This window comes from Cygnus olor, chromosome 1, assembly GCF_009769625.2.
Source record: "Cygnus olor isolate bCygOlo1 chromosome 1, bCygOlo1.pri.v2, whole genome shotgun sequence".
Lineage (NCBI taxonomy): Eukaryota > Metazoa > Chordata > Aves > Anseriformes > Anatidae > Cygnus > Cygnus olor.
This window is the reverse complement of record NC_049169.1, coordinates 145890106-145913077: the sequence shown is the minus strand read 5'-3', so window position 1 is coordinate 145913077 and position 22972 is coordinate 145890106. Positions and strand designations below refer to the sequence as shown.

The window sequence follows — 22972 nt, the reverse complement described above, 5'->3', positions numbered from 1 at the left end:
GATGAAGCTGTGCAAGATCTTAGTGATAACCTACAGACTCAGCAAGTTGTTATTCTGAGCAGTAATTATACTGCGTGGTGTGTTTGTTCATTCATGTTTTAAAGATTGCCATAATAGAGGCTCACAGCAACTTCCCTGTGTACATGAGCTCAGTAAAAACTACCGTAGGCGGAGTTAAGGCTTTAATAGCATTGAACCTGACCAGGTTAAGGTATTTCTCCTGGCTCTTGTTGTTTCAGTTTAAACAAAATCCGGTAACAACCAAAATCGCAGTTGGTGCGTACCCTTTTCCATAAAGAACTTAATTTGGGAGCTGCTGATGCGTAAGCGTGGCCTGAGCGGCTGGAAGAGAAAAAGCTATTGGCCTTAAATTAGTAACAAATGGTGTGAAAATGCCTGTGTCCTTGAGACTTAGGCTTGTTGGTCTCAGCTTTGCTTATGAGGTGGCTGTGTCCCTGTGGCATGCTGGCTGGGGGTGCACGTGCTCTGAAGTTACTGTGGAGCTGTTTTTGGGTTTGGAAACGAGGAGTGTGCGCGGCGTGGGAACGGGAGGAGGAAGTGGGAGGCGACGGCGGGTGAGCACCGGCTGTCCATGTAAAGAGACTTATTTATTCAATCCTATTACCATAAAATATTGGATCAAACCAACAGGCTGTAAGCTGTTCCTGAAAGATTTCTTACTGCGTTAAGAGCCTGACAAGCATCTGGAAAGTTTCTGAGGCCCTAACCGGGATAAAAGATGGCAAAGATCATTTGACTATTTGGAAGGAAACTATGAAAGGAGACTACCTGATCTCAGTATACCTGGCTTATGTTTTCTTAAAGTAGTTTGGGGCATGTGAACACAGTGGATTTCTCTCTCTGTTTTAAAATCTTAGGGAGAAGGAAGGTGAAGGAGTGGAACAGAGGGAGCCCTGGGCAGGAAGAGAAGCCGGAGCACTTGATATATCGTGTGCTTAAGTCATGTGGCGTGGCGTGTCCTTCTGTGGTTTCTGAGCTGGTGGCTGAGGGACAGCGGGCTATAAATACATCTCTGTCCTCTACTTATGTGGTCAGTTGAAGCTGCCTGGGACTCTTACTTAGAGCTGACCACTAAATTGGCAAATTAGGGCAGCGTTCCTGCTTCTGATTGGAGTGGTTTTTTTTAAAAGTGTGAGTAGATTGCCTAAGTGGTTTAAATTGTGGGATGCTCTCTTAAAAGATTTGGGTTCTAAAAGAGGAGCTGGAAGCTTTGTGACAAACTACTCCAGGATGTAGATTCTGCTTCATCTTTTTGAGAATACTTCAGAGGGATTAATTCTCCTCCTGTACTGGGCTCAGCCTTTCCATCCAATTACATTAAACAAGTAAGCTGTTGCTGTTTGCTAATGGAAGTAAAACAAATGTGCTTAAAATTCTGATCTCACCTTGCAAAGCACATGGGCATGCAGTCTGTTTGCAGCAGCCTTTAAAGCACTGATGTTCCTGAAAAGGATTACATTCTGAGGCTGGGCTCTAGAGTTTATACCAGAAAGGATACAACCCTGGGTCTGGATGGTATCACGTGGCTTGCTGAAGCACTGTTTGCTCAGTTTTGCTTCTCCAGGTGGTTCAGGATGTGCTGTTCTCCCGTGCACTGAGTAACCTTCAGGTCTTTAGGCCCAGATGTGTCTTACTCCAGTGCCTCAGTTTCCCTTTAGTGCCAGCTCAGCTATCTTACTATGGTTCCTGTCTCTCCTGAAAAGACTTACTTACAGGCTTCTGCCTGCTCAGGCCTCCTGTTTTATCCTTTCAGTTATCTTCCTTGTGTTTTAGACCTGTAGACTTTCTCTGTAGCTTTTGTCCTAGCTTGTCTATCCTCTCGCAAGCATCCCTGTTGGGCTGTTACAGGAAACAGGGCAGCGAACTCCAAAAGCACTCTCCCAGCCTGGCAGAGAAGTTGCCTCCCTCTTCGCCGGGAGTCTGGAGCTGATCTGGGTCATCTGATCCCCAGCTGACACAAATCAGCTGTTTGTGTGGTGGGTCTTGTGCAGGACGGATAAATTGACCCTCCTTTCCTGGGGGGATCCTGCTGCCTTTGGGGCTTGGAGATTTGCAGCTGACAAAACATGCTGCTGTTACCTTCCTCTGGCTGAGCTGAAGCGCATGACTGAAAGGATTATGCCATGCTCGGTTACTAAATATATTGTTGCCTGACATTTCTCTGCTAAATAGAAAAACACAATGATAGCCGTCTCTTGTAATGGTAGGAGTACCTTCTGTTGGTGGACAACAGTGCCAAAATTTTATTTTAGTACCTTCTCGAGTTATTAGTGCAGGCAGTGGTGCAGCTGTCTTGGCAGGCTGTGCTAGGAAGGAGCGTAGTTCACGATTTCTTGGGCATCTGTCTGATGTATTTGGAAGTGGCAGTTCAGACTGGCAGCAAAAGAGGATTGGAAGCTGGGGTGATGAGCTTACAGCAGCTCAGGGCTACTTCATTCTTCACAGTGCGGAAGTGTGGGTGTTCGCAGCCTCTGCTCTCAGAATGGGGGCTGCTTGCTGTTAGGACAGGGTTTTGCTCTGTCAGAAACCAGGTGCCCTGAAATAGCTGCCTTGACCTCAGGCTGAATGCTTGAAATTTGGCCTGGCACACCTGCTGGAAGGCAAGCTTTGTACCTGGGATAATCATCTGAAAACTCTTCCAACTGGCATTATTTTGATCCCGCTCTGCATTGGAATATTTTTGTTTGTCTAAATCTTGCGCTGATGCTTGGGCTGGGGAGTTCCTAGGGTGCTGGCTGGAGCTGCTTCGCACGTGGCTTGCAGAGGAGTTTGTGGTGCATTATAATGTCCTCTGACAGTTCTGCAATGAATAAGGGGTGGGGGGGAAGGCCTCTTCCTTTGTCCTCTTACTGCAGACTGGCTTGCTAAATTACTGTGTGTGTGACGAGTCCTGCCAGAAACCAGTGATTGTGGTGGCTGTTGCTGGAGTGTAAGATGTGGGTGTTGGTGGGGTAGGTGGCTGTGCTTTCCCATCCTGAGATGTAATGGGATTGTTTAGTCTCTTCATTACGTTTACCTGTTGCGTTGGAATATGGTTATACTACACCTGGTAGGAAAGCAATGTAAAAGCTTGAAGTCATCTAAAGAAATATTGAACATGACATTGAAGTTTTCCTTCTGTGACAGGGAATGGCATACCAAAGACAGCGTGTTACTTCAAGGCCTCCATGTTCTGCATCATCCGTGGGTTGTCATGTGGGCATTACACTCCTTTAGATTTAGATGAGTTAGATTTGGCAGGTTTACGTGTTTGAAGGTAAAAGTGTTTGTGGCAGAGGGGAGGTAGATTTGCTTTTATACATACACGAAGCTGGTAAACTCTTGTGACTTCGAGAATCATGTACACTGATGGCAAGCTGTTAGGGAGAAACAAATGGATTGTCTTCTCGCTTTACTAAAAATGTTGTTCCTCAGTTTTGTTCAGGTAGAGACAAATGTCCATTTTATGGAAAACGACTTGACGCATGTTGACCTCCAAGCAAAGGGATAAGCTATCTTGTGTGGCTGCTGCTTGTCCTGGAAAGAATCAGCAGTGAAAGTTGGGCTGTCAGCTTTATTTGTGTTTCCCAGCTGTTGTCCGCTTGCCAGCGTCTTCTAAGTGTTTTAAATGTAGCTTTCGTATTTTTCTAATGCATAACATTTGTATGCAGTGTTTCTTGTGAAGATGCCAGGACAGCCATATAGTAAATATTTAATAAGAATAGTAAAGATTTCTTGTTCTCTGCGGGCTAAAGTCCTGATCTAAAGGAAATTGCCATTCTAAATTTTTTATGAAGCGCTGCACGTAATGAGACTGAGTTTGTTTGGTTTATGATACATAGATAGCAGGATGATTGGTCTCAGTTTAGTTAAGACATCAATGGTGCAGGTAAGTTTTAAGCAGGGCTTTTTAAAAAACAGCAACTTTAATTCTGTTTTATGACTGAAGGTGCTCTTCATCCAGGATGATAGCTGTAGTACAAGTTGGACACTGGGTATTATCTTCTGTTGCTCCATGTTTCAGCTGACTGAATTTTAGGAGAACTTGCTTTGTAAACCTTTTTCTGAAAAGCACGAATTGTTTGCTTGAAAGTATTAGTAACGGAACTGTCACTTAATTTTTTTATTTTTAAGATGGCAAACACAGCTATCAGCTGACCTTGGAACATGCACTTTGCTCGTGATTTACTAGTGTTTAACGATGATGATTACTGGCATAGCTACAGCTTAAATGGAAAGGGAAAATGCACAATGCATGTGTGGTTGATACTTTGAACATACAGCTGAGCATGGGAAAACACTCTTCCTTGTTCAGCTGCAAAACGAAAGTATGCGGAGTAACGGACTAGGGAAGGAGTGAACAGAAACAGTGAGTTGTATAAGGTAAAGGAGGTAAGGATGTTACAGAAGACAAAACTATGAGTGCCCTCTGTCCTGAGACATAGGAGCTCTCAGCAGAAGCTTGTGGATGTTTAATCAGTTGAGAACCCCTTTCCCATTCCTCACTCTCATTGTTCAGATTCTGTTGCATGGCGTGAAGAGCACTAAGACTGAACAGAAACGTAAAGACCTCTGGGGAAGGTAGGAGCTCACCTACTTCTCACAGCAAGGGGCCAACTGTTTGAGGTGGTAGCTGTCAGCTGAGAATATGCTTCCTTTCAACATCACCATATTCATATGGTTTTTTTTGTTTGTTTTTTTTTTTTTCCCTGCGGACCACAGGTCTTTCTTCACGGATAATAAATTTTTGTTGCAAACCTGAACCTGTGTTAAAGATGGAAACATACTGAGATGGCCCTTCCCCAGTTCAGGGTAAAGAAGGTCTGATGAGAAATCTCTGTAGTTTTTGAGATTGCCTGGCAAATAAATGAGAACTGTACTTCTTAAAGTACAAAGTTCAAATATGTTTTCTTCTATACCTTAGCAATGCAGACTTTATTTATGATACTTTTTTTTTTAATTTTTATTTGCTAGTATTAATTTCCATTCTTGCTTATTATACTCCGAACAAGAGTATAAGTCACATTTTATAGGTTTGAGTGTGTCTGGAGTGTAAGTTCATATTCTCTATAAAATACATGAATATGTCCAGCAACTCTTAAGTGAATTTGGAGATATCTTTTTTTTGCGGACAGGGAAAGACAGATCCCAAGGATGCTCAAGGAATTTAAGCACCATAAAAATGAAGCTTCTGCTTTGTTTCATCTCAGTAGGAATGCAGTATTGTCTTTGCTTTTCTTTAAAATAAACTCATTCTTAAGCCATTAGAGTGCATGTGTATATCTGGCTGTCAGCTTTCCACTTCTGTGCAAGTGAGCTTTCAAAAAAAGTAGTTCTAGGCACAGACATTACGTTGCTCTTGAAGTAATAACCCCTCTGAAAATGCCGATAGTTATTCTACTTTAAGAGCCTGATATTGTTCTATTTTAGGTAGGATAGGAAAATAATCTGTGATTTTTCTGTAACATTTTAGGTTATAAATTAGTCTTAATAAATGTCTGAATAATACGAGTTATTTTTACAACATCATTAAAGCAGTTCTAATGATTTTTTCTTTGAACTGGTCATTAGATTTGGCTTAATCTACTGTAGCTTGCTTCAAAATATGGTGGTGGTGTGGCTTTAAGTGGTGGACACTATTAGATATGAGAAATATGACTGAATCACTCACCTTTGTTATGGTGATAATCCTTCAGAAGATGCATGAAAGCAGTTTTGCCAATGGCACACAGTATCTCTGCCAATTCTTTATTCTGACGGGGGACCAAAATAGAGCCTTGCCACTTAACTTCCTAACAGTTGTTGGGCATACTATATCCTTAATGAAAGATAGAGCAGACGTTTGCGTGTTGTTATTGCTTGACCTGGAAAAAGTTGCAGGGCTTAGTTTTTTGTATTCTGAAACATCTTACTGGGTAGACTCATTTTACAATTTATTTTAAGCTGTCTGTGTTAGGGGGGAGATGAATATTCAACAGTGTATTGTGTGTATATACATATGCACATACATATAAAACTAAATTATTATTATTGTTTTTTGTGGAAGCAAAATGTACGCTTTACATCCCAAGGATATAGATATTAAGAGGAGGAAATTAAATGACTAAAACAGAGGTGCATCACTGTTCCAATTCCCTGTATTTCTCTGAGAGTTGGAGCTTTTTCTGTATCCCTTATTTGAATGCATCAACTCTTGTGCTTCTGAAATAATTTTGCCTTCAGCCAAGTAATGTTTTTTATTTAATGCTACACGCTATGTCTTTAGCTGTTTCGTTAAGTCATCTGCTTTTTCTGCAAATTTCTAACTCACATCTGATTGAATCCAGGGGTTTTCTTGCCACTGTCTGAGCTTCTAAGAAATGCATTTCTTTCCCAGGTTTGATGCTCAAGAGCCTTTTCATAAATGTTTGTAGCTCTCTGCTGTACTTTCTTGTCTGCATTGTCTACAAACTCTTTTAGCACGCTCTAAGTTTACTGCTTTCATGGGAAGGCTCATTACTTCCTTCAGCTTGGAGGAAGATCCTGTGTCTTACGTAGTAGCCATCATGTTCACAACTGCCTTTAAAGCCCATCCACCACTTAGTAAGCTAACAGCAGAGTTGATCCAAGTTCAGCTCTAAATGGTTGGCACTCCCTTTGCCAAGGTGCAAGTGTGAACCTTGAGTAGATGTGTGATTCTTCAGAGTACTAGGAAGAGGTTGATTCTAGAAAATGGGGTGTTGAAACTCCTCTAAGACTGAGACAAAAAAAATCCAGTGGTTTTACTCAGTTTATCAGAGTAACTTCAGAATATTCCCGTATTTTAATGGAGCCTTTTTTTTTTGGATTTCCCCTTTTTTAATGGAGCTTATTTTTTTAGAAGAAAGCTGTTTTAAGAAAAGGCCACTGAAATAAATTACTATTGCTCTGTTCAACTCCTTGAAATAAGGAGGGAGGAAAATACCCAGGTTCAGGTGGCCCCCTGATTAAAACCCATTGCCTAGAGAAAGGGTGGTATAAGCAGATTCTGCCAAAATAGTTAATGATCAGCTAGCTGTTTGCAGTGAAAGCTTAAAAAAAAAAAAAAAAAAAGTTGCCCGTTGAGCAAATGCTTTTGTTGTTGAAAATCCTAGTAGTATTCTTGAATACTTGTGGTTGCTTGCAGTTGCAGGCAGGCATTTGTGTTGTCCTTGAACTTTCTCCCTACTTTCAGTTGTCTAATGTGATAGGTAGGCAATGAACTGCAATTCAATCTGGTGTATGGAGTTAAACTTTTAAAATGCTACACAACACTTGGTTGTTTGTGAGAACATAGCATGTCAACTTTAGCTTCATGCATCTTCTATTTAGAAGGTTTGAAGAATGACAATTGTTGGTGTTGATCTTTAAGCTTAAACTGATTAATTCCAAATTCCACAGGTTGTTTTGATAGGACACATTGAAAGGTACTGCATGAAGAGAAGTCTTTCTGATATCTAGGAATCTGGAAGGTATCACGAGTCAGGAAGCATGAGACCAAGAGTATTGTTTCTCGGCTCGTTTCTGCAGAATTCCCTGAAGACTGTGATTGCAGCAGAGCTATGTTTGAAAAATGCCTCCCTGATGAATGCACTGTAAAGTACGTTTTGTTCTCTTGATTAGCAATATTACTGTATAACCGCAGTGCTAACATTAGACTCATCTATTACTACAGAGATACTGATAAAAGCCTCATCAGTAGAGAAAAGAGTAAGGCAACTGCTTGGATAGTAACAACTATTGCTTATGGTGCCACATTTACAACGTTGACCCAGAGTGATGTGACTCTTGGTCTGATATTGTTGCAGTAGAGATAGAAATGAATGGAGGGGGAAGAAGGTGTGTTGCCTGCGTAAAGTACAGAACATTTTTGAAAGTAAATTTCAGGTTTCCTTTATCTGTCTTCTGGATCTGGTCGTAGTGCATACTGTTAACACCATTTGGGAAAAGGTAAACTTGCTCAAGTGTGGTTAGGTGAACTGTTTGAACTTTATTTTTTTTTTTTTTTTTCATTTATTGGCAGTTACCATCCTTTATTCAGTATTGCACTCGTCAAAAAGTTGGGAGTTTATCTTAGAGGATAAATCCCTTGTGCTGTGTTACGATAATGCATGTAGATGTTACCCTACTTCTGTGTGTCTTGGAAAAATAAGTAAATTGCTTTTTACTATAGAGGTATTTCAGGATGGGCCCCTAATATAATCTCTGTTCATTGTTTGGGTGTGTGTTGGAAGCTTTCATGTTGTAACACATCTTGTGTGCTCCTGTTACATGTTGTGAATAAATATCTTCGTTCTCTCCACTACTGGCAGTTTTTCAATGTCTTCTATGGAACGCCCTTCCCATTATGTGCTCTCCAGCAAAAATACTGTCTCCTGAGGCTTCCTTCCTTCTGACTAGTACTACACACTGTGAGTCTGCTTCAAGGGGAAAGCGTTGCTCTCCTGTCGCCGATCATCTGCTCTGCTGCTGAGAAAGTTGAGCTTGACAGGTGTCTCCTGGTGGCAAGTAAACACCAGCCCTTTATTCACTGAGATTTTTTATTTCAGCATCTGCGTTGTTCTTTAATGTGCTTTAGCTAAGACAAGTCAAAGGCACCAGAAACAAAGGGCTCTCATTGGTTCTGGCATGCAGTTTACAGTTACCAAGAACAAAATTAAATTGGTTTAAGCCCTTAAGTGTAAATGGGAAAATCAAAGATGAAGTATCCTGTGAGGGCATCCAAGTATCTCGAAGCTGAATGGTGGCCTGCCACTGATAGCTCTACATTACCAAGCAAAGCTGGTGAGTTGGGTGACTAAAAGAACAAGCTGTGTTAGACATTTAGTTTGCAATTCTGATGTAGTAGTTTTGTTACGAAAAAAGATCATTTAAGTTTTATTATTTCGGTGGTCTTGCTCTGTGTCAGTTTGTGGACTGAACTATAAAAAGGTAGCTAGCTATTCACCTGCCTGGTCCTCAGGAGGATAAGAGATGATGTATATAATTGCTATCAGGTAGGAATTACAGCTTTAAAAACAAACAACAACAACAACAAAAACCAACTCAAATAACAGTCCCATACTTGTTGAATCTGTTCAGGAATCCTTGTAATTTTAACCTAGGGAGAATAGCCAGGTCACTACTGGGCATGCTTTACGACTTGCCATTTTCCAGTTCTAGTGAATTGATAGATTTGGATGATCCTTTGCAGCAGACGTGAAACCTCTTGTCGTACCAATTTCATTGAAGTGCTTTTTGCTGTTTATTTCATAACCAATGTTGAAGTAGAGTTCTAGACAAGACAAGCAACTTCGCCAAGCAACCAACCTTGTGGCAATGGTGAAAACTAGAATCTAAGTGAATGCTCTCAATAGAGTGGGCTTTCTGTTAAAACTGGTGATGATAGTTCTTAAACAAAAAAGCTCCAAACTCTTGGAAAAAGAAATAATCATGCCTAGAAAATAAAAGATTTTGATTCTGTCCTTCTAGAAACAATGGCTATATACTTGGAGGGAGGAGGGGAACATACTGTAATATGTCATTATTACTATAATAATAAAGCTATTCCAAGCTCTACTTGCTTTCATGCTATTAACAAAATGCTGCCACATTACATTACTTAGTTTCTGATCTGACTGGAATTTTTCACCCTTCAAGGAGGCTGAATTCAGTGATCTGATGCCCACTTCATTATTTCATATACAAAACCAGATGAAGTGACATAGTAGCTGTAGGCTATAAAGCTTTGACATTTCAAGACTATGCAGCAAAAGGCATCGAGAGCCTGACAGCTAGTGAAGTACATCAAAAAGGCCTACCAAATTAAACATTGTGCAACAGTTCAATTTGATCTGTTAATAAACGGAATGCTAGCATTTTGCTGTGTGCTGATAATGTTTTATGGAAGTATCCAGCTTGAATTGTGGTTTCTACATATTTAGATAGAGAGGAGCTAAACTGAATTTGGTTTGAGACTGCAAGTGAGAATTTGGTCGTTCTTACTCTAACTTAGGTATTTGCTAAGAGGCTAAGAAACTATGATGGAAATGGGGAATTGAAAGATAAATCTCAAAGGAGCCAAAATCAAGTAAAAGGTATGTCTCAGGTAAGAAACGAGTCTTTAGGTATCCTCAGGAGCAGTCTAATACTGTTGGAGAGGATGAATTTAGGGTGCTGGGTTGTTGCATGCCGGTGAAGACACTGAAGTGATTAATGAAAAACATTTGGCTGAGAAGGAGCTGTCATAAGGCAATGTTTGAGAAGCAGCGTTGCTGAATGAAGGTGGGCTGAGCTGTTAGATCTCTCAGGAACTTGCAAAGGGCCTGAATGGCTTTTCAGTTAAAAACTACTGGGAAGTGTAGGAGGGGACAGTTAAGGGGCTGGTGAATGAAAAATGCAAAGATTTTTAGTCCTGAGGATTGCAGATGCATTCTATCTGGTGTCAAAAACTGCTGCATAAATAAACAAAATGTAAAAAGTGTGCTAGTTGTATTGTAAACGGCCTTTTCACATTTCTACTAAAAAATGCAGAAGAAAAGTTTCCTTGGGTGTTTCAGGAAATGATGAAAGCCCTGAGGAAAAATATTTTGTCCCTTTATTCTTTCTTGTTGCCTCTTTCCTGAATTTTAATGTTTCAGCAAATGAAGTCCTCAAATGGTGTGCGTAAAAATGGAAAAGCTGCTTAAGAGCGGTCTTGTGCTTTCATCAGAAATGCTGTGTACCTTCGTATAAATAAATAAATAAACAGATATTCCAGCCTATTATTTTAAAATGAGTGTACTGATGCTATAAGCATTTTGAGGAACTCGGTGGAAGGAAGATAATTAATGAGACACAGCCCTATTTGGGTGCAAATAGGTAGGAATTGGGTTACCCAATTGTCCTTAATCATACAGCACTCTCCTACTGAGGCAGCTCATCTGTGAGTAATGTGTGTTACTTGATGGGGATCAAAATATGCCTTAAAAGGAGGCGGAGGGGTATGGTAATGGAGCTGTGCTGTTGACTGACTAATTGGAATGCTGACAGTTTTTTCAAAATGCTTAAAAAAAAAAAAAAGTCGTAGCAGGAAAATGTATTTGCTTTCAAAGGGGAGAAGGAGGAACAAGTCTCAACTTGGCGTAATGTAAAGACAACAGTTCAACCACCATGGATGTTCTTCGGTCCTCTGCCTCAGTGTGCAAAGAGGATATTATAGTCTTAAACAGGGCAGGAAGTCTGGTTTAAGATGCTACTCAACTATCATCTTGCAGATGTGACCTGTATTGTACTATTTGGCGTCCTTGTGTGAACACCACCACCCTGATTTTTTTTGGTGTGAGACTTATCCTGGCCCCCTCTTCCCGAAAATCTAATCAAGTCTTATAGAAACAGCGAAGCTCATTAAGAAGCAGTGAGGAGGTGTAGCTGTGAAGGTAAGAGCCTTGCATATGTCATGAAGACTGGATGAAGACAGCATATTGGAGACTTGGAAGTAACATGTATCAAAAGGAAAAAAAGCTACTGATCATGTAGTGAAGAAAGCTGGTGGTAGTAATCTTTTGAAGAGTAGAACTTGTATCTAAGAGAAGAGGAGGAGGAAGAGAGTAGCAAACTTGAAATTAAAATCATATCTCTTAACACTGGCAGTGGGCAGCATGCTAGGAGGGCTGAAGTCCGTCAAGTGACCGGAGCATGAAGGAGCTCTTGAGCGGTGCTGTTTCAGCAGACAAGCCACGTGAGTTCTTTGCAGTGCTGCTCGCTGTGGAAATTCCCAGACTCGAAGGTACTCTTGCAGGCTGTGGATAAGAGGAACTGTCTTTTAATAGTGAGTCAGTAAAATGAATAGGAGGACATCACGCAGACCAGATGATACTCGCTGAAGTTGTAAAGTGCTTCAGATATAGAAGTGTCATTTTTAATCTGTAGTATGTAATCTGTCACATCAGGCTGTGGAAAGTACAAGTGTGATACTGTATGGGCCTCGGAGGGAAATAGATCTGGGAGTTTGAAGGAAGTAAAGTATAATAAATTCTGCAAACACACAAATATAGTTAAGATTAAAGCTTTTTCTTGCCTTTTTTTTTTTTTTAAGCTGGAACTCGTACCTCATAAAGCAGTTAGAATCTGGAGGGGGGGGTGAAGGGGGAAGTATGGTATAATAGCTGGTATAATGCACGTTGGTTTATTAAAAAAATAAATAAATAGACAAGACCTCCTGCCAAAGGCTTTTAAAGGCAGTCAGCTGTTGTGGGTTAAGAGGAGATGCCTCCTCTTGTATTAATAACTTGCTAAAAGGTGAGAAAATGGCAAGATTATAAATGGTCCATTTCCACAGAGGTATTGCCATTGTAATCTGCAAGGATGTGTGCTCTCAGGAAATCCACGCATCTGGAAAAGGGAGCGAAATATGCTGACATCCAGCTAGTAATACAAAATCGGACAATCAGAATTGATTGTGAGAACAAAAGGAATTCAAAATACAGAGAAAACGAACAATAAATGGCTGGTGGAATTCAGCATTGATAAATGCAAAGTAACACATGCTGAAGGAAGAGGATGAAAACAATTCTGCTTATGTCTGCCATAACAGAGAGCTAGCTGTGATCCTTTGGGAGAAATTGTATAGTAGTTGCGGGTAGTTCTTCAAAAGCATATGTTCTCTGCTCAGTAGCTATCAAAAATGGAAACAATGGCAGGAGCCTTCAGGGATGAAGTAGAAAATGGAACAGAAAACATCATTACTGCGATTCCTTCATGCACTGGATATTATATGTGTATTTGGTCGATACTTCAAACTGTGAGTAAATCTAGTAAGAGTGACTGGGATAATCACTATGGTGTGACTTCCATTTGAGGGAAAGCTAAATAGGATTGAGCGGTGAGAGGAAAGTTTGTGGCTAAAACATAATCAGGAAGGTTTTTTTATTTTCTGGAAAATAGACCTGAATGGTGTGCTTTTCTTTTTTGTAAGTCCCATTGCTTTAATGAAAGGGATGTCAGTCACAGAAATGACTGCATGAGTATGGAAAGATGCGTTGCATAGTGGATTTTATGAAGGTTTCAGAAGATCTTAAAGAAGATTCCCAATCGGTAAAGTTTAAGGATTGATGCTCTAAGAAAATAAAGCACTGCAGAAATACCCAGATTTTCAAGGCTGCTGTGTAAAGTATCAGCAATTGTGTCTATGAATAATTGTTTCCTGTGTAAAACTGAAATGTTTGGTTTATCTATATGTAAGCGTACAACTGTGGGCTAGCTTAGGCATGTGAACTTTGAAACCTGATTAACAGCATTTTTAGTCAAGTATTAGTAACTTACAGCACTCATCTACAACAGGAGAAGCTTTAAAAGCAGCCCAGCTTTAACTTAGACACCTTCCTTCAGGCCTGAAAATGTGAGAGCCTTGGCCACAACCTTCACCTTCGCAAAGGGAAGGATCTTGTTTCTTCTTCAGAGAACCTGTGAGTGTTTCTGGGTCAGGTTGATGGCTAAGCCTTTGCTTTTGTGATGAAGAATGCAGGTGTTACAACTGTGGTTATGGAAAATGTCCGTCAGCTTGAATGATTCATCAAATGGTTGAGCTGAACAGTCTCATCCTTGTAGGTGGTGATGGCTGATGAGCACCTAGCGTAAATTGCAGTCAGGTATTACGAGTAGTAGAAGAAAAAGCTGATCATCTTCTGTAAACTGCCATAAACTCATTTTCGTTTTTAATTTGATGTAAGGAATTGAGTCTGTTAACCCTTTTTTCATTTTCCCCCAAACTGTAGCAGAAATTGACGGTTTTCTGGGTAATACTTTTTTTTTTTTTTTTTTTAACCCCAGTAATATGAGAACATAATAGTAGAGAATTCTTCTCATGTGGATTGGATAGATCTGGAAAACAGTTCAGTTTAAAGCTCTGTATTTTCTGTTTAATGCTGTCTGTACTTATTTAGGTGCCATGCAACTCAATAAATTATAGCCTATGCATTACAGAAAGGTGACAAATAGACCTCCCAATTTTTTATGGCATCCCAAAGAAAAAATGTAAAATAAATTATCTTGTCATGTAAGTAATAGAACAAATGTTACAAGGCACTAAAAAAGTTGGTTCTCAAAACTCTGTCCATCCCAAGATGATTTACTTTAAAGATAAAGTGGTTTGTTAAACTTACCTCCATCTCATGCATATTCAACCTGATGGAAATGATTTTTTCTCAACGTGAGTTGTGTAAGTGTGCACATTAAGCTTAGAAAAGACTAGATCTATAAGTGGGAAGAATGGGAAGCCTGTTAACAGTAAGTAATTCAATAATGAGATACTGTGGGTTTGAAAGTGGTGTGGGGTTAGTCTTTCTCAAACTTATAAAAAAAAAAAAAAGCATCACAGTTCTGATACTGCAAGTATCAGATTTTTTTGGTTTACGCTTGTATCAGTTCTGTATTTTTGTACTGCCCCCACTCCAATGTGGTTTATTCCCTTGCAGATGTCATTTAACTGAGCCCTTCGTCCTTTGTCTGACCTGTTCTTGTCGCATGTGCAAGCTCTTCTGCTCATCATCTTTTCCCAACCTCACCTGGAGTCTGAGGAGGAAGGGCCAAATTCAAAAATAACTTGCAAGGTGAATGTTAACTGTGGGAAAGATGATTTTTTTTTTTTCCGGATAATATGAAAAGCAGTGTATGATGCCCACTGTTCTCAGGATAAGAATAGGTCTTTCTACTGACATGACCTTTATTTGCCTGTATTGTGTGTTTTACTAGAAGCAGTTACTCTCGATAAAAAGACAACCTGAGAACAGTAAGTATAAAAATAGATATTTCCACTGCATCTCTCTCTCTCTCTCTCTCTCTCTCTCTCTTCTCTAATTGATTTAGAATCGAAGGAAAAACATTTTGGAGACTGTCAAGCACAAGGTAAAGCAGCTTGTAAAGCACAAGGCCAGAGTTAGTGAGTAATAAAAAATGTCCCATAGCTGCAGTACATAAACAGCAAAAGCAATACTGACAGTAAGTAAAAACTGATAAATGCCACATTGTAAACCACAGTAGAGAGACAGCTGGAGACAATTGCTGTTATACCTGATGGCTTGGGGTATCTCGCTTCTGTGGTTTCACTGGTACATCTTTTTTTGAGGGGGAGCTGTTTAGGTTGTTGTATATCAGTTTAGCTCATCACCCTTTGCAGAGCATCAAGTTGCGATTATAATAAGTGTTCTTTCTGTAAAAGTGTGGGGAGAAGACACCTCAAATCTTTCAAAATCTTGTTCTTGTCTTTTAGGACCTGTATTCAGGAGAGGAGAGCAGCAGAGAGGACAGCAAAGAATAGGATTGTATTTTGAATTTATGCAACTTTAATGGGCTGAAAACATTGAAGAAGTCTTGTTCTCGATGTTTTCTGCAACTGATTATTTAAAGCAGATGCGCTGAAATAGTTACCCTAATGGAGAAGGATTTTTGAACAGTCATCAGTGAAATGTATGAAAAAATTGAGGTCACTTTTTAGTGCGACAAACTCTAAACTAAGTTTTACGTAATCAGGGATAGTCTGATTTAAAACACGGTGCTATATTTAGAGCTCATCCAACAAACTCAGAGAGGGGAATTGATACAAATTGAGGATTTTGCTTTACAGTGTTAGAAATTGTATCCTAAGAGGACTGCTTCTGAAAGACTTTTTTCTCCCTCAGATGAAAATCTGTGAAAAGAAACTAAAGCAATAGTTGAGTCTTCTGGTATGCTTCAATCTGTTACAACTGAGGATAATCTGCAATTCTATGAAACTAGCTTTTTTCATATGGAATGATTTACATAGCAATAAAATGTAATTATTCAAGCTGGGTTTTTGATTTTGCATTTTTTAATCTTGTTATAATTTCCTGGTCTAGCTTTTTTGAATTAGATGTCTATTTAGTAGTAGAAAAATAAGTTTGCAACTTTTATTTTTTGTTGAACTGAGACAATAGTCATTTTCTTTAATATAGAGATTAGGATTGTTTACCATCTCTAATGTCTGATATACTGAACTTTTTCCGTAAGAATGGGAGGTGACCTAGCTTTCAGATATCTATATATAGCTCTCTAACATTTTTATGTACTCTTCTGAAGATTATCCCATTTTTATCTGCTTCAAGGAAACTCCAGCCGTTTCAAAGTTTACAAAACACTTCCTCTGGTAGTAATCAGGGTTGTTTTTCCAGCTGCTTTGAAAGTTTAGTACTGACCCAGCACTGCTCTTAAACCTTTGAATGTGCAGAATTTCTTAAAGGCTCTCTGTTAGAGGGGAATTAAACTCCAGTTTAAAAGACAGCCTAATCCATACTAGGTCCAGATTTTTTGAATAAAAATGAGGCTTTTCAGTCTTTGCACTGGTTGTGTTTCTTGCGGGAGTGATCTACAAACCGTAGACAAATGTTTCTTGAGTTTAATTTCAAATATTCATTACTAATTTGCTGTCACAACTTAAAATTTTCATGTAGGAAGAAATATTTTAGTTCATGCAAGAATATATGTGGAAGTCAGCTATGACAGGTTTAAGATTGCAGCGGGCTGGAGCAGGTTTGCCTTTAGGGACTGTGACTGAGAAATGATGTGTTTAGATGTAAAACCGTTTGGCTTCATTTGCAGTTTGTGTGGATGCCAGTTTTATCTCTAGGCAAAAAGCTTCATGAAATCAACCCCTGATAATTCATCTTTGTGAGAAATGCCAAACTTTATTGGGTAAAGTAATTATGAATCCTTTTATTTTTGTTTTGTGTGCTAACTGACACTCGACAAAAACATGACCGCTAGATTGCTTCTGTTGTGTTGTTTTTGTGGCTTAGCATTTACACAGTAAATTGCTTAATCCCATTTCCTACTTAAGCATTGTCAAAGCAGTCAGTGCTGTGTGATGTGGGTCACTGCCTAAAATGATATACACGTCTGTATCTGAGCAGAAGAAACACTATGTGAAGTGGTTAAGACTGGTAGCCTTTCTGAAATGTAGATTTTCAATGTTTTTTGCTTTTGTCATGTTTTTTTCCCCTCTCTCCTCCTTACCTTAAGGCATTGGATGCATCAAATAGTTGAGAATTAATCCCAAAATACTTTCTGGTAAAGTCAGGGTTTGGACTATTGCCTTATTTTCAGATCGGAATGAGTCTTGGTGATTCTGTCAGTGTATGTACCTGTATTGTTACTGGGGGAAGTAAGCTCGTGTGACTTCCTGCCCATGCCACTGCAGTAGAAATTATCTGAAGGATTTTGTGCTTCACAGAAGGGTTCTGCTTTCAGAATTAAAAACTGTCTTCTCAAAGCTGCAGTCGTCATTGTTCTCTCACTTAATGTGTGGGAAGAATAAAGCCTTGTATTCTTAAGCTAGCTTCTAGGTCCTCTTTTTAAAATCAATGTATGGAAGCATCAGTGCGAGCAAATTGCAGTATTTGTGGAAGTGCTTATAAAAATAAGCAGTTCCAGCAATGTTGCTATCTCGGTTTACTACTACAAACAAACAAACTTGGAAAAACAACAGATAAGCATTTATAAAATTATGGATTATAAAGTAAAAATCTTATCTATGTATTGTTTGAGCGTCAGTGCCAGTTAGCAATTTGCTAGTAGAGCACATCTGTCTGAAATGGATTTCTGTCAGGAATAGAGTAGTTCCTCTGTTTCGTGTATCACTTTTCGTTTTAAGGTAGCATCATGTTTACTAAGAATTTTAGTTTGGTAACATCTAAATGTGCCATGCTTAGAAGAAATAACGTTTCTCAGAAGACTTCTACTTATTTTTCATTTTTCTCTTTATGACCCCTCCTTTCCTTCGGGAAATTTTTCCTCTTCACTCCAGCCTCTCTTGCTTCTGGCATTCAGCATTGTGGTGCTGTTTCACAGACAATACTGTTGCCTGAAAGGGCTCATGAATTGCATTGAAAATGAGAATACTGGGCCTAGTGATCTTCATCCGCTCAGAGCATGCTTTGGCTTTTGAGATGATTTATATTCCTCAACGTTAATTCTTTCGTCTCTCTCTACACAAAGTGCTTTTGCTCCCATGCCATCCTAAACTACTTTCTTTAAGAATATATTTTGTTGGAACTTGATTTGAGTGTCCATCTGTTGCTCCAGAGGAGCAAAGTTCTTATACCTGATGGCTATCCTGGTGAATCGGCATGTCTGAAAAGTGCTTAACAGTGCTAATAAAGTTAGGCGGCATTTTTAGCTTGTTTTCAGTTGAGTATCAAATAAGCTTTTGTGGCGACTTTTAAAGACAACTTTTATATTTATTGCTATTTCTTTACTGTAAACTTTTTGTATGTTTTTATTGGCTTCCCTTGTCATACACACTGTTATGGTGTTTGGGCTTCTGGGTGTTGCACGTGCATATATATATTCATGGGTGCAGTTAGGATATAGTTTAAAGCCTTATCTTTTTCATTTCATGGCAAGTTCAAGCTCAGTGCAGTCAAACTGACGTTAGATGGTCTTCTGGTGTAAACCTGTACTTCTGGCCCTTTACCCAGTCACTTCCCATGAGCTAGGAGTCATCTGCCTCTTAGTGTTGAATACACTTTACCCAGGGAGCCATGGAGATGCCAAGTAGTAGTACCATTGACAGTGCCGTTCTTGGTAACTGTTAAAAGCTTAGGCAACACTAAAACTTCAGCTGCTGCTGCCTGCAGCCACTAAATAACAAGGGGTTGGTGGCCTGTGAATCAAATGCTGTTAGAGACCAGCTGTTTATTTTGAGCACATCAGTTTTACCTCTCACTTACATGTCGGTAGGCCACTCTTATAGTGGAGGCTTGTGGGAGATTAAATGCATTACTCTTGATATGGCAGCCCCCAAAAAGCTTATCTGTAGGTCTTCTCAAACTTTTACATGGCTTTCCATTAGCCATAGCTTAGCAAGTTCAGACAGGTATGCATGCCATCACTGTTTTGCTCATTTTCTTCACTAGAATAACCTGTTGAATTGAAATTCAGTGACAGTGGCACAAGCAAAATGTTCCCTCCAAGAAGCATAATCACCTTCTGAGGCACAAGAAATTCCTGTGGAATTGCTCTTGCCCTCTCTTTTCTTATCTGTGTCTTGCTGCAACAGCTGCATAGTCAGAAGTGGAGCTTCATCTAGCTGTACTGAGTCTACAATAGTGACTTGATCATACAGATACAAGAACAGAAGTTGCATCATTTGTCTGTGCTGCAAGCTAAGAATGGCCCAACAGGAAACCAGGAGGGAAAGACAGATTGCCTTACGGACTGTGATGGCTGTTCTCAGGGTGCTCCTAGTTGGTCACCTTTTTAACCCTGAAAACGTTGTGTAGAAATCCTGTTGCAAAACTACTGTAATGTAATGTAAGTATAATTACAGGAAGATGTTTGAGACGTCTGACATCATGCATCATCCCCATATAATACTCTCGGGATACTCCCAGTCTCGGGCACTGTTTTCTTGGGCAGGAATCCACTGATACCTTATGGATAGGTTTTTGTTTATGCAAAGAAAACACTTGCACTTGTTTTTAACCCTAGGCTCTTTGTTTCGGTATAATACTGCCACTCATCCAGGAACTTCAAAATCATTTCTATAAAAATTATGTATTTAGCTATGGTGCTACTGATTATAACAAAATACCCTCACTGATAACCAGAGGTCGTTTCAGTAACTTTAGTTGTAGTTCAGCAGCTTGAACTTAAATTCTGCAATCGTGCTGGTCTCCGTGTATTTTCGCATTTTCTCCTCAGTATCCAAAGCTGTTCCATAGCAATTGGTAAAGGCTCCACTTCTTAGTGTTGAGGTGGTTTTGAGAGTGTGAGGTCTGTAACTCTTCTGCTTGGAGGCTACATACACAGCATGCTGGACTTGCGTAATTGAAATGAGCAAAATCTGAGCTGCTTCTCTTTATCTGAGGAGGGAACTAATTCTCAGTGCTGACGTATTGCCAATTCTGACTGCACAAAAGGTATATCCACGAAATACAAACATATAGGTGTAGTCCTCTGTCTAGTCATGTGTTAGCATGTTTGTTAAGGAAGTCTTCTGGAATGGAAGAACATTTCAAGTATAGACTTGAAGAGCAGTTTGGGATGCTAGGTTTGGTATTTTTTCATCGTTTCGTTCTTATTCTGATGTATTTTGTACAACCACACCTTTTTAGACTTCATTTTCCTAGACTCCTAGGTTTCCTAGACTTTTCCTAGGCCAAGGTAGAATCATAGAATCATTCAGGTTGGAAAAGACCTCTAAGATCATCTAGCCCAACCTTTAACAGAGTATTGACAAGTTCACCACTAAACCGTGCCCCTAAGTTCTAAATCTGCATGTTTCTTGAAGATCTCCAGGGATGGTGACTCAACCACTTCCTTGGCAGCCTGCTCCAATGACGCACTACTCTTTCAGTAAAGAAATTTCTCCTAATATCCAACTTAAACCTCCCCTGGTGCAACTGAAGGCCATTTCCCTGCATCTTACCACTTGGTGCTTGGGAGAAGAGACCAACCCCCACCTCCCTACAACCTCCTTCATGGTAATTGTAGAGCGCAATAAGGTCTCCCCTGAGCCTCTTTTTCTCTAGACTAAGCTCCAGCTCCCTCAGCCGCTCCTTACAAGATTTGTTCTCTAGACCCTTCACCAGCTGCACTGCCCTTCTCTGGACTCGCTCGAGCACCTCAATGTCCTTCTTGTAGCGAGGGGCCCAAAACTGAACACAGTACTCGAGGTGCGGCCTCACCAGAGCCGAGTACAAGGGGACAATCACTTCCCTAGACCTGCTGGCCATGCTGCTTCTTATGTAAGCCAGGATGCTGTTGGCCTTCTTGGCCACCTGAGCACACTGCTGGCTCATATTCAGCCGACTGTCAACCAGTACTCCCAGGTCCTTCTCTGCCAGGCAGCTTTCCAACCACTCATCTCCCAGCCTGTAGCGCTGCTTGGGGTTGTTGTGCCCCAGGTGCAGGACCCGGCACTTGGCCTTGTTGAACCTCATAGAGTTGGCCTCAGCCTACCCAGATCCTCCTGCAGAGCCTTCCTACCTCCGAGCAGATCGACACACGCACCTAACTTGGTGTCGTCTGCAAACTTACTGAGGGTGCACTCGATCCTCTTGTCTAAATCAGTGATAAAGATATTGGAGAGAACTGGCCCCAGTACTGAGCCCTGGGGGACACCAGTAGGGACCAGCCTCCTGCTGGATTTAACTCCATTCACCACAACTCTTTGGGCCCAGCCACCCAGCCAGTTTATAATCCAATGAAGCACACACCCAACCCATCCAAGCCTTGGTAGTTTAGGTTCTTCTCATTACAATTATTTAGTTTCATTACAATTAGTTTCTTCTCTAATTATTGACATAATCCAGTTCTATGTCTGTGTTACTGTAAGTTGATGCTATTTGAATAAGGAGGACCAGGGTCAAATATTTCACACATCTCACCCGTGCCTTGTATAATGACATCAGTACAGTACTTTCTCTACAGGCTGCAACTCATCCCCTGTCTCATTCCCAACTAATAAACTGTCAGCTTATAACTGCAATTCTTGCTGTTAGTCATTAGAAGTGCTTCATCTTGTACACTGTACAATTACATTTTATTGCATTTTTTTGCTATAGTTTTCAAGGTTTTCGATCGTAATACTAATCCCAGACTTTTTATTGAAAACCTTCACTTACTGTATCCATGAAAAGTTTGGTTTTACCTAATCAGTGGCTTTGTGGTACTTCATCAAATGCTGAATCAATGTCCAGACAAACCAGACAGATCTGCATCACCCAAGTATTTAAATTCAGGGGAAGAAAAAAGCCTGTGTTGGTCTGGTCTAGTTCCTGTAAGGTAAATCCATACTGCATTTTGTGCTGTCTTCCATTTGCCTCTACCCTTAATTATTCTTTCCTTCAAAACTTGCTGCAGACATTGTTTACCACTGTGGCCTAACACATACCGTTCCCAGCCCAAGAAATTAAGGTGTGACACTTGCCCTTGTTCAGGTACGTGGCAACACCTGGACTTGGTTCATCTGCATATAAAACCGTCTCCCTGACTTGTTTCCTCATACATCACTGCTTTCTGAATTTTGGAGAGGTCATTATCCAGTTTCATTCTAAAGATGAAGTCATCCCACGCATGTGCAAATGCACTCTAAATATTATACTTCTGTCCAGATGAAGTTAGTGTGTGTATATAGAAATATATATATTTTTTACCCCTATATCACAGACCCTCAGCATGGTTGGGAGGGACCTCTGGAGGTTGTCTGCTTCAAGCCACCTGTAGAACCTTGTGCCATCTGTGCTGTTGTAATGGAAGGAACAGGTGCTTTGTATTTGCTGGATGTACGGGTTGAGATGTTGAAACCTGGTAATCACAGATTTGGGAAGGGGATCACAGTTTATTTGTGGGTTTCCTTGGTCATTCTCATGCTAGTAAATAAAGCAGTCTGGGGGATGTCTCTGACCTGAAGAAGTGTCATGGAATAGTTCCCATCCCTACAGCAAAACACCTCCCTGGCAAAAGAGGGTGGACTCCACCATATCATCTGGTGGGGGAATCGTTTTTGTCCTCTGTTATTCCCTACATTGTTCTCAGGCATCTTACAACGTGGTAGCGAGCACAAGCCAGAACTGTGCTGGAAATAAGCTAATTAGTGGTATGGGTAATCCTAATTTCGCCCTAGCTGTTTCGTGTACGGTAGTCGTAGCCTTTGCTTTGCTGGTCGTCCTGCCATGCAGAATGTCTGTCTCCCAGTTTGTTTACTTGCTTGACTTTTTTGCCTGGCATTTTAAGGACCACTGGGCACATGGTTTTATACCACTTAGTCTACCTGGCAGATTGCAGCTTCCAGTCTTTCATTTTAAGGCACTTCTCCACCAAAAAAAAAAAAAAAAAAAATTGATTTGTTGTTCTATTCTGAATTGCATTTGGCTTTGCTGTAATAAAATGCAGGACTATAGGCTGTATTCTTTTTCTTGCTCCTGTTTAGGAGGAAAGATATCAAGCTTGATTTTCTATTTATAAAATTGGTTTAAAAAAGTAGAAAACCCAGAACAGA

At 40.2% G+C, this 22972-nt stretch overlaps 1 protein-coding gene across 1 annotated transcript in view; it reads left to right on the top strand.

Annotated features, from left to right (window-relative positions):
* Positions 1-22972, top strand: part of ATP11A (ATPase phospholipid transporting 11A) — a 127660-nt gene that overhangs the window by 13359 nt on the left and 91329 nt on the right. The window lies entirely within an intron of this gene.